The 12,073-nt window shown below is 53.4% G+C and overlaps 1 protein-coding gene across 4 annotated transcripts in view; it reads left to right on the plus strand.

The window, feature by feature from the left end:
* Rbfox3 (RNA binding fox-1 homolog 3) overlaps positions 1-12,073 on the plus strand; it is a 398,556-nt gene that overhangs the window by 223,101 nt on the left and 163,382 nt on the right. The gene's annotated exons all lie outside the window — the stretch shown is intronic.

Consider the following 12,073-nt stretch of genomic DNA (forward strand, 5'->3'; position numbering starts at 1 on the left):
CCCATGTCGTTCACCTGCCCTTACCCCTCCCCTCACTAAAATGCAAATCAGCATGTACATAATAGATAATTAATAGACTGATCAGCCAGCAAGGGAGGTAAGTAGATAAATAATTTTAATTATCCTTGGGTTGCTCATAAATTCCCTCACTGCCTTTTTATTAAACTCTGTTTACAAGAGTCATTTATATTCCGTGTCACTGTGCCAAGCTCTCCCCCTCCTCCTCCTCCCTGGCTCCCTCCAGGTCTGACCTAGAGTGGAATCACACTGTGTGACCACAGCTCTGCTCCTAGTGGGGCCAGGTCTCAAGCACAGGGAACGAAAAGCTTTGCCCAAGAGTGCAGGCTGCGCAGCTAGAGGAAGGACGGGCTCGGCTTAGCCCAGGCACTCCCACCCTCTCTCCCCAGTGTGGCTTGGGCCAACTGGGAACCTTTGTTACACTTGGCACCTGTGCTGTGGCTGTGAACTCATTCTTCTCCCCGGGGATGCCCTTGGCCTATGAATAGCCCTGGCGGAGGCTTCCTCGGTACTCTGAATGCCAGGAGAGAAAGCGGGTTAATACACACAAAGCAAAGCTTCTGCAGAGAGCCAGCGATGCTCTCCCAGGCTGTCCAAGAGGTGTGGCTGGGTGGGGCCCCCAGGAAATGAGGATGGGAAAACAGGCCCTTCGCCCTTCTCCACCCCAGATACCCTAGCCCTGATTAGTGGGTCCTGGGACCCATGGTGGCAAACGTGCCAGGTTTCCATGGAGCTGAAAGTCAAAGTGGTGCTGGAGGGAGGCTGGCTCATCTGAGGCGGTGTTATGAGGAGGGACATCTTTCCTTGGGAACCTTCCTCATGTATTCTTTGCCTCTAGTTCATTTGGTGTCACCTCATCAGCATGCAGGGAGCAGAGGGAGGTCCTGGATGGCTGTGGCAAGGGCTTGATCTGGTTCTATCTCAGACCATAGGATGATTTGGATTGAGTTGATGGTCTAGGAATACTAGTAAGGAGAGAACAGAGGGCGGGGAGCTGAGCAGGGACCAGGGAAATACTTTCTGAACTCAGACAATGGCCAGGGCTGCTCTGTTTGCAACAATTCTCATAAGCAGCTGAGTGTCAAGGGCTGGGAATTGGGCCTGTCAAAGGGCTGTGCACAGAGCTCAGGGTGCCTCCAGCTATGGGTCATCTCTTCAGATTCCGGTCAAGGGCTATCTTGAGTCTGTCTTACTGATGATTATGCTGTTGTGTGCACAGATGCGCTCCCTGAGCTCAGCAAGGTCATGGCCGCTCAGCTCCATGGCAGCAGAGCTCACACCTGGGTTATTATCCTGGCCCAGAGCCCCTCTCCTGCAGCCCCCATGTCAGGGAATGCCCTGCAGAGCAGGAAGCTGTGTCGCTTGGACCCTTCCTAGATTTTGCTACTGGAAATGAAGTCAGGCTGTGGCTGTTGTTGCTTTGAAGAAGCGGGGCTTGTGATGGTAAAAATCCAGGTGTTTTCCAGCTGCTGGCCTCCACAGCCACTACCTGTGGCTGCTCCCCACCTTTCTGCAGCAGATTGACACTGGATGGTTAGCTGGCCTGTGCCCTCTGCGGACTGTTTCTGCCTCCTTGGAGGGAGGCTGTTTGCCCCAGGGTGGAGGGAATGCAAGCTGAGCAAACGGAAAGGCCTTTTAAGTTCCACTCAGTAGAATTAAAGTCTGAATAATGGCTCATTGGAGGTTCCCTGCCCTTTGAAGAGTTTGTGTAGCTCAGAGCTTTGCAGCCTGCCCTGGGCCTTGCCTGGCCCACACAGGCTGAGTGGGAAGGAAGCAGGGCCAGGGAGAGGACAGAGTTCGAAGGAGGCGTTTTAAACGCCTCTTCCATGTTAAGAATCACGCTGCCAGACCACTAGGCCCTCCTTAGCTGTGTTCTTTCTGCGTCAACCCTCTTAGAAGGTGCCACCCCAGCCATCCCTTAGAGGGCAGCTGCTGACTCGGCTTCCTGAAGCCCAAACCCAGCGCCTCTGGGCAGCACTGAGTAAGTGGCTTTTCTCATCCCTTTGGGGACAGTCTTAGTGTTTCTTCTCTATCTCTGTTCTGTGGAGTTGGGTGGGCAACGAGGGAATGAAAAGAATAATAAATCAAAGACATGCTCAAACTGATCCCTGGGTGCCATTACTCATGCCAGCTAAGATGGCAGGGCTTGGCCAGGGCCTGCTTCCGCCATCCCAACACACATCGACGAGAGCCCTAAGTCCACCAGCTCCTGCTTCCCATTCCCTCAGAGCCGACATTAGGAAGGAGTTGACAATGAACTGACAGTGACTGATGAAGAGCAGCGAGGTGACACTTCTGGTCACTACCTTCTCCCAGACAGCCTCTGAGGGCAAAGCTGGGCTGGGCTGTCCTCTGTCCCCTGAGACCAAGGGCTCTGGACAGTGCAACGGAGACACTCTGTCCAAACCACAGGCACGGGTAGGGCATTTAACTCTCACGTAGACATGGGTAGAGGTGCTGGCAGGATATTGTTGCAGAATGTGGTTCCCACTGTGAACTCTCTGGGTTGTCACTGAGTATCGTCAGCACTCCAAGAACCATAGAGTAGCCCAGAGTGAATGGACTTTCAGTGTGTGCCCCTCCTGCTCTCCCCCTGAAGACCGTAAGTCAGACTCCCCTGAGGTCAGAGACCTGGACGCCTCTGACATGGTTGCTATCTCTTTTCTAATTATTCCTTTTCTTTCTTTTTTACGCCTCTGCCTCCTGAGTGCTAGGTTTACAGGCATCAAGACCTTGCCCAGCATTTTTTAATTTTTAATTTTTAAGACTTATTTTTATTAAGTATATGTGTGTTTGTGTGTCTGTGTGTATTTGTGTGTGTGTCTGTGTCTGTGTTTTGGTGGGTCTCTATGTCTGTGTGTGTAGCTAAGTTCATGCACATGAGTGCAGATGCCTGCGGAGGCTGGAAGTGTCAGACCCCTGGAGTTATAGGTGGTTATGAGCCTACATAGGTGATGGGAACCAAACTTGGGTCTTGTGCAGAGCAGTGCATGCTCTTAACTGCTGAGCCACCTCTTCAGCCCTGAGGATTACTATCTCTTTAAATGAAAGTTCACATGCCTTCTCTACTATAAAAAAGAGAATAACTGCAATCCTTCTGAAAAAATGTAGACAGGACACCCGCTGTGGTGTCCCAGGCGTTTCCTCCCTGTGAGAGCTCTTTCGGCATCGCAGGAAAGCAGATTCCCACCCTGTATCTTGTCTTTGCTTTGCTGCCCTTCTGTGATCGCTTCTATTGTCTTGTCCAGAAGCACCATTTTGTAGCCAATCCTTCCAGGCCTGTTTGGAAGTGCAGGGGCAGGTGTCAGACACTGATCGGCTCCAAATTCTATGCCACATTTTGTTTTGTTTTGTTTTCCGAGGCAGGGTTTCTCTGTGTAGCCTTGGCTGTCCTGGAACTTGCTCTGTAGACCAGGCTGGCCTCAAACTCAGAGACCCACCTGCCTCTGCCTCCTGAGTGCTGGGATTAAAGGTGCCCCACTGCCACCGCCCGGCTCTATGCCACATCTTAAAAGACCAGAAGACGCACTTTTCTAAACAAGGATTAGGAGATAAGTGTTCACACTAGAAACAGTCTGCATGTATAGATTTCAAATTCTTTGCAAAGTAGACTGCCCCGGGTATTAAGGCTTACAGTGTATGAATTCTCACTCCTCCCCAAGTGGTTTTACCCATCTCCAGAGCCCTCCCTTTCCTCCATGGAGGCCTTTGCCCAGTGCACAAGACATTTGTGAAGGGTGTGTCCATACACACTAACATGCACACATATGATCAGCCATACACACAAGCATGCATGCAAGTATGGGTTCACAGATAAGTACACATGCACACGCTTGCCCACATGCGTGCCCACACCCTTGCGCTCTCAGATACACATGTGCAAACACACAGGCCTATACCCACAGCTCCCTGCAACAACATGCATGCAGACACAGCCATACATATGTGCGTGTGCCCACACCCAGTGTTTAGCAACATGGCCGTTGTCAGCTGAAGGCGATGCTAACTGGATCCTTGCTTAATCACATCTGCGTGTCAAGAAGTCTGCTCCCAGCAACCACTCCCAGGGAACGAGCAGTCCCAAGGATAGAGGGAAGTAGATGCTGCTGAGGCTGTTGGGCAGGTCAGCGACCCCAGCCCAGGTGACTTATCATCTAATGAGGACAACAGGAAGCCCTCAGAGGAGACCACTGACTGAAACACCCAGTCCCAAATGCAGCCCCGTGCCTGCAGTAGCCAGAGCGTGACGTCATCAGCTCCTGCTGATAGCGTCCATCCCCGAGTCCAGCTGAAAGCTCCCAGGGCAGAAGGGCAGGCAAGAACAGAAGCCCCGGAGAACAGAGGTCTTTGCAGAACCCTCAGCGAGGGCTGTCTCAGAGCACGTCTGTGTGAGCACGCTCCCCGCAGACGGAGGCAGCCATGTCTCTGCTGCGTTTACAGCAGTTCTAGGTATTTGTGCCTTAAGCATAATTTGCTGAATTGAAATTCATACAGCATCAGGGTGAGCCTCCCATTCAGTGGAGGTCAGTGCAGCTGACACACTTACACTGAGAGCCCCTGGTTCAGATGTATTGCAAATTGATCTTAAACACGACCTTGCTTTAAAAGCAGTCCCGGCTGTCACCAGCCCTTACCCCTTGGTTGCTGTGTACTTAGCAAGCCAGGGTGTCCTCCCTGGCACAGGGAGCTCGGAATTCAGTAGGAGGCATTTCTTCCTTCTTTCATACTCCAGCACCTGAGGGATGCCGGGACCAGCAAGGGTAAACGCTTGACTCGGTGCTGAGCTGAAAGCAGCTTACTTAATCACCCGGCCTCGGTCTCCCTTCTGTGGAACGTTGGCATCGTTCTGGAAGGCTGCTGTCTATTGCCTAGTCCAGGAGAACCCAGCAGATACATGGGCTTTTTAGTTTATTTTTATCTGTGGCCAACTCCATGCAGCAACTATGCTGTCGACTTTTTTTCTAATTGACACACTCCCACTTGCCCTTATGCCCGTGCATACACCCACTCACACACACACACACACACACATACACACACACACACGTACATACACACACAGTCATGTGGCCACTCCACTGTCTACCTCCAGAGCCTTCACGTTCCACAGAAGTGAAACTTTCCCTATTAGACACCAACCCCTTTTACCCTCATCCCAGGCCTGGCAATTTTGGAGAACGCCACCTTCCCTAAACTCTTCTAGAACCAGAATCAGATGGTGTGTGCGGCACATGCCAGATTTCTTCCTCTCGGATGGTAGATAACACTCTGTCACCATAGCAGTCTCCACCCTGAAGCCCATCAGCCCATCAGCCCCCCGGGTTCAGGACAGCTTTCCATGCAGCTCACTACAACATCGCAAACTCGCTTAAAACGCTGAGATCGTTTAGCGCAGGAGTGTGGTAGCATCTATACGTGGCTGCACGTGCAAATGTGTGCTGTGTGCGTGCAGGCCCGAGGCTGCTGCTGGGAGCCATCTTTGATCACTCCTCACTCTTTAGGCAGAGACTCGTCCTGAACCCAGAGCTCACCCATAAGGCTAATTTCACTAGCCAGCTTGGTGCAGGGGTCCCCTAGCTCTGTCCTCCATGAAACTAAATTACAGCTACCCAGCACTTAGGTGGGCTCAGGGGATCTGCCCTCCCGCTCTCCCTCTCCAGTGACAAGTGTTCCATCGAGAGTGACCTCCCCAGCTAGGCATTCTCTACTGTGCCGTGCTGAGATGTGAGCTCTATAACTGACGCCACGCTGCAGTGTCACACAAAATAAACACTCGCACACTCCCCCAGGCTGGGGGCAAGAGGTCGGACGCTCTTGCTTTCTCCCTTCACCCGCTGACCGGTGTGAGCTCCTCTCACCCCACACCCCCACACCCCTGCTGTGAGGACAAGACCAGCTCCCCCCACCCCACACCCCCACTGTGAGGACAAGGCCAGCTCCCCCCACCCCACACCCCCACACCCCCACTGTGAGGACAAGGCCAGCTCCTCCCACCCCACACCGTCACACCCCCCATACCCCCACACCGCCACACCCCCACTGTGAGGACAAGGGCTGCCAGGCGTGGGTCTTGTTTGATCCATCCATCTGGACTCGCTGAAAACAGCTGATCTGGGAACTTGTTCTCCGGGGAGGCACATCGCTGGTTTCCCTCCCCTTGCGTGGAGCTGGCCCCCATCGACTGGTCTGTGGTGAGCAGGGCCAGAGCCTTATGGGGTATCTGCCTGTTCAGGTACATCCTGGCAGCTGTCAGTCTTGGTGTTTTTCCCCAGAGCCTAGTAACGGTGGCCAGAAAGACATCCAGAGTAGTGGACCACAGCAGGCAGACCGAAGCACGGCCATCTTTGTGGCGACGGCAGTCTTTGAGGGAGACCCGCCGCTGGTGCCCTGCCCTCTGCTTCCAGGGCTGGCTCTGCCTGCTCGGCTCTGCCTGTCTTCCAATTATCATGCACGCAGGGATGCCTCTTCCTCCAGGATGTCTGCATTTGTCTCATTGTTAGGAAGAAGGGAAAGCCACGTTTGTTAGAAGCTGGGCCTGCGGGTCAGCAAAGTGACTGTGTCCTCTCCTGAGCGCGCTTTCCTTTCTCATCCTCCCCAGCTCTGCTGGACCCTCCTCGCTCCCGAGAGCGGCATGGAGCCGACTGGGGACTGTGTCCATACCTTACGCTGCCTTAACAGAGTTCTCCAGCCCGGCTCCAGTGGCACACATTTATTTTCTCCGTTTCGCAGGCTGCAAGCCCGAGATGGAGGTGGCAGCGGGGCTGGTGCCCTCTGAGGCTGGATAAATAAAAATCTGTGTGCGGTCTTGAAGTGGCTGCTGAGCAGATATTGAGAGTGAGAGGCAGTCTCTCTTCTTGGTCGTCTCCCTGTGTGCTCTGCGTGGCTGGTGTCAGTGTGTGTCCAGGATTTGATAGCTTCTCTCCTCCGCCTGACCTCGTTTTAACTCGCCCGCCTGTTTGAAGACCCTCTTCGCCAATATATTTCTTCCCCAAAGTGCTGGTGTTAGGACTGGCCCACAGCTGGGCAGTTCTGTCAGAGCTGAGACACACAGAGTTGGGTCACACAGAGCTGGGTCTCGTCAGGGGTCTACCTTGGAGAATGGTCCCCTGTTCCACACGCCTCTTTATTTCTGGGTTCCTCTCTCACCCCAGCCAGGTTCTTGAGTTCAGCGGCCTCTGCTGCCCTACAGATTGACAGTACCTCTTCCAAAGGCCCCAGGCTACAAATGCCTGCCTCTCTCCCACCCTGAGCCCCTAATCAACCTGGCTCCGGGCACAGAGCCTGCCTTATACATGGGACCACCAATGTGAGGACAATCTGCTTGCTTCTGTCTGTCCCCGCCATCAACTCCATAGCACAGCGGTGTCAGTTTGGTGGCTCCAGCTGCTCCTACTTTGAGGAAAACCACTCATCCTCCTCCCCCTGCCTCCACCTCATGGGCCGTGGCATGGCAGGATGGGCAGGCTGACCCTGAACTGAGCACACACAAAGGAGGAGAGGCCTCAGCAGAGAGCACCTCAGACCTGAGCTGGCGACTTCTGATAGCTTAGGCCTGAGATGGTTTCTTCAGCGGGACCCAGGATGGCAGTGTGGCTCTGTTGCATGAACGCACCTCATTCTGGGAAGGACTGACATGACAGCCAAGTGACTGCAGTGCTCTCCTGGCACCTTGCTGGGGGAAATGCTGGCACTGACCACTGAGCTCTGCCTGCCCCATGCCTTACCTGCAAACCCTAGTCAAAAAGAAGTGTCCCAGGCTGGAGAGATGGCTCTGTGGTTAAGAACACTGTCTGCTCTTCCAAAGGACCTGGATTCAATTCCCAGCACCCACATGACAGCTCACAACTGTCTGTAACTCCAGTTCCACGGATTCTGACACCTTCATACCAATGCACAAAAGAATAAAATTAAATAAAATTTAAAAAATTGTCCCACCCTCAGGTAGTTCAGCCACAAGTCATTACCCCAGGAAACAGGCCCGCAGACACCTACCTCCTGCTCCTCTGCCTTGGGACACACTTGCAATGCAGCATTCCTGACCTGTCTTCCCTGGAAAAAGCAGTTAGAGGGAGAGGTGACTCAAACACCTTTGCCTCCAGTTGGTCCCCTTTAAGCAGAACTGGCTCCTTTTGCAGGGCATTGCCAGATGGCATCCTGCCACGGCAGTGGCCCCTAGGGAACAAAGTCATTTTCTTTGTCCCTGGAATTGTCCCATGTGTTCTCTCGCCACTGGGTGCGCACCAGCACACTAGGTGTCAGGTTGCCGGACCCTAGTGTGCTATGTAACAATCTGCTGGCAACCTCTCCCCAGCCCGGAGCCTGACAGCCAAGCACGGATAGCCTCCCGCCTCCCCGGGCACACGCATCATGAATTTCCTAGTTCAGGGGCTGGTTGCTGTTTCTGCTTTAACTCTGGGGATTAAGAGGACAGGCTTTTCTGGTCCAGGCCAGTTTCTGAAGAACAGCTGGAGAGATGTGGGACTCTGGCTCTCTCTGTCTGCTCCTGCAGTGGCCCACGGCTCTATCAACCGGTCAATTAACTGTAGATAAAAAGAGACTCAGACCCGGCAGCAAACTGTGACTGCCCTCCCCACTCTGTACTGCCCTCCTTACTCCCATCCTGGCTTTGGAGAAACCCACCCCTCTTTGGAACTTCCTGCGACTCCATCCCTCTACTCCTAGCTGCTTGGAGAAGAAGATATTGCTCTTCTCTGCTGAGGAAGGCAGTAGGTCTGAGATTGTTAAGGTGACAGACAAACAGAGCAAGACACTGGCCAAGTGTGGGAAGAGGGGTTGGGAGACCAAAAACAGGTGCTGGGGAGGAAGAAGGGGAAGACAGAAAGAAAAAGGAAAAGAGAAGAGGGGGAGGTAGCGGGAGCAGAGGAGAGGGAGGGGGGAGAAAAGGAGGAAGGAAAGGAGGAGAGAGAGAGGGAAAGGCAGGCACAGTGTGCATGCCCTGTCTGGGGCTGGAATCTTCCATTGGGCTCTTTCCTGGGAGCACAGCCCTGTCCTTGTGGAAAAGGGGGTGCAGGCAGGCAGAAGACCCCTCCTCTGAAGTCAGTGTACCCCTTGGATTTTCCCTGTATACTCACGCAAGTCATGTGTGTACCACATAAAGTCTACTGAAAAGTGTCTCGCTAGAGAACATGGTATGGTTATTACATAATGATGCTGTCCCTAACCAGATGAGAACACTGAAATCAGAATCTCTCTGCATGTGTCTGTGTGTGTGTGTCTGTTTGTGTATGTGTGTGTGTGTGTGTGTTGGGGAGGTTACAATTCTAATATTTTGCTGATGGCAGGCTATTTTTTTCAGAAAGTTCTTTTTTGTATTTTCTTTTTTGAGTCTGTGGGCCTGAAAGCACCATAAATTCCAAACTATGAAATGTGCTGTGTCAGCAGTCTGTGGAATGAATTGACATTAAAAGCAACAAAAATCTCTAATTACCTTGATTCTGCCTCTGCCCTCTGCCTTCCTCCAGCCCCTGCTCAGAGTTACACACACACACACACACACACACACACACACACACACACACCGACCCCAAAACTGTAATTGAAAGTAGAAAAATGCTGTCAGGGTCCCACACTCCTCAAAACTGCCATGAAGCATGCCACCTATGAGGCATCAACTCTAGGGTTGTCCTCAAATTCAGCAGGACGCAGGGAGGTGCCGGGTGTCCCCGAGCTGTGTTCAGCAGAAGCTCGCAGCCACATCTCTGTAGAATGGACAGTTCAGGAGACTGGGGCTCAACAGGCCAAGACCGAAACGTGATGTGGCAAGAACAGCTGAACACTCGGGAGAAAGTGAAATGAAACATAAGCAACACTTCTGAGCGAGTCAACACCCGTCCTCCCTCACACAGACCCTGCACTGTGCAGTTTCCGCCTGGCATTCCCTCTGCCCAGCTGCCCACCCAGCAGGCCCTCCCTCCCTGAGCTGCATTCACTGACTGGGAATTGGCTCTGACCCAAATTGCACAGAGAGCCCAGGGCCCTTGGTGTCTTCCCTCCCTCTCCCCTCCAGGCCACACATTCCCACTTCCCTCCTGCCATCCCCACCAAACAAATCTTGATTTAAGAAATCAGACCCGACAGCTGTATCTGGTCCTTAACATGCTCCAATTGCCAGGATCTGGAAAATCTGCTGTGGGCAGGCGGGACGGACTCCAAATGCATTTCCAGCGTGGTGGGCTTATCGGGGCATGCGTGTCAGGGCTCAGCCGCGTACTGCATGCTTCAGGGACTCTGGCTACTGCCACCAGATAAAGCCGCAGCCTCTGGGAAGGTCCCCAAATCTAAGCACATCCCATGGTGGACAGACTTGAGGAAGTTATCAGGAAGGTGGCAAAGAATTCAAGAGAGGGACAAACAGCCGGGGTTAGGATCTGATGGAGACTGTCAGCAGCAATGTGAGCCTCCAAGACCGTTCCCCAACTCGCAGTGTGTATGCCCCGTGGGTGAGGCTTGCACATACCTCAGGATGTCTGGGGTCCCGAACCCTTGTTCCCTCGTGCTGCTCCTGCTTCTCCCAGGTGTCACCTGGAAGCAGCTGCAGCCACTCGGGGGCCATGACTGGGTGACAGTGATGCTCAGTTTAATCTGATAAGCTGCTCTGAAGGTTTCAAGTGTGGATAAATTGAGGGAAGGGCAATCATTTACTGGCCCGGCTCTCCTGACTACAGACGGCGTCCCTGTATGCACAGGTGGAGCGCTGCTGCGTGCAGCTTACGGGCGCCCCTGGTGTGCCGGTCAGACTGTGAGAGGCTGTGTCCTTGCCCCTCACGTGCCGGTGGTTTCTCTCAAGCCCCATCCTTTCTCTTCACCGCACAGCTCTGGTGAAACCTAAACTAGGACTTCCTGGCAGCCCCCTGGCCTCTGGCGCATTAACAACCTGTAACATTCTATTGCTGTGAGGTAGCAATCCCCCCATCCGCCACACCCCCTCCCCAAAGCAACAGATTAACTACAAAGAAGAGTGGCTTGGTGTGAGCCCAGAGAAGGAGCTCGACCCTCCCTTCAATGTGAACTTGACCTGACTTTCTGGGTCCTCAGTGTCCCCACCTCCCCACATGCTCAGATGAGGCCACCTGTCTGGCTAACTTTGCCAGAGAAAAATTACAAAATATAATCTAGGAATGGGGCATCGACAATGTGACAGTTCAATGAAAAGAGGCTTCCTGGCCCCAAACTCTAGTGTTCCTGCCAAGGGAGGGGCCGAGCATGTATGGAAAGCTGGGGCATAGCCTCCAGGGAGGGCTCGTTTTCAATACCAACTTCCCGAAGAAAGGCCACACTGTCAAGTGAAATGTGTCTGTGTCTTACTTTTTCCGACATAAAGGAAGTGGGCGATTTTCCCCCCAAATGTAGTTTTGCGTTGGTGGAATCAGAATACGACAGGCAGAGGTCTCTGGTGGCAGAATGGAGCAGAGGAGAGCAAGGAGAGCGAGCGGGAGGATCTCTCTAGGCGCCTGGCATCCTGCTGGTCTCTCATTACATGGAGGGAGCAGCCAGCATTCTCTGCAGCCTCTGCAGCATTGGACACTTCCAGGGGCAGCATGCGGGGGGGGGGGGGGGACGGGACACCGGCATGGTGGCCGAGTGTGTGCGGCGCATTCCAAACCGACGCTATTGCTCCTGCTTTCAGGCGAAGCGTGTGCGGCACTTTCTGTGTGCTGGGGCCATACTGGGGATGGATGGCACGGTCTCCGCTCCCCCTCCCATCATTGCCGGAGCTTGGCAAGCCCCGTATTAATTACCCATGCTATATTTAGTTACTGGAGGAATCACAAGAGTTTAGAGCAACCCTCACAGACTGAACACCAATGAAAACGGAGGGAAGAGGAAGCAGGGGAGTTGAAGACGGAGCCCCAGGGGCTGGGCCGGCCACCTCAGCGGCTGAATCCCATTAGGTAGTAGTGACTGGGCACATCTGCCATCTAGGCATTGTGAAATTCTAGGCTCCACTCTGTTTCGGAATGACTGAGTCACATGGTGGCCCAGTTTCTCCTGTTCAGCCAGCAGGGTCCCCTTCTTTCTCCTGAGCATACAGGAG

Source organism: Meriones unguiculatus, chromosome 7 (assembly GCF_030254825.1).
Source record: "Meriones unguiculatus strain TT.TT164.6M chromosome 7, Bangor_MerUng_6.1, whole genome shotgun sequence".
NCBI lineage: Eukaryota > Metazoa > Chordata > Mammalia > Rodentia > Muridae > Meriones > Meriones unguiculatus.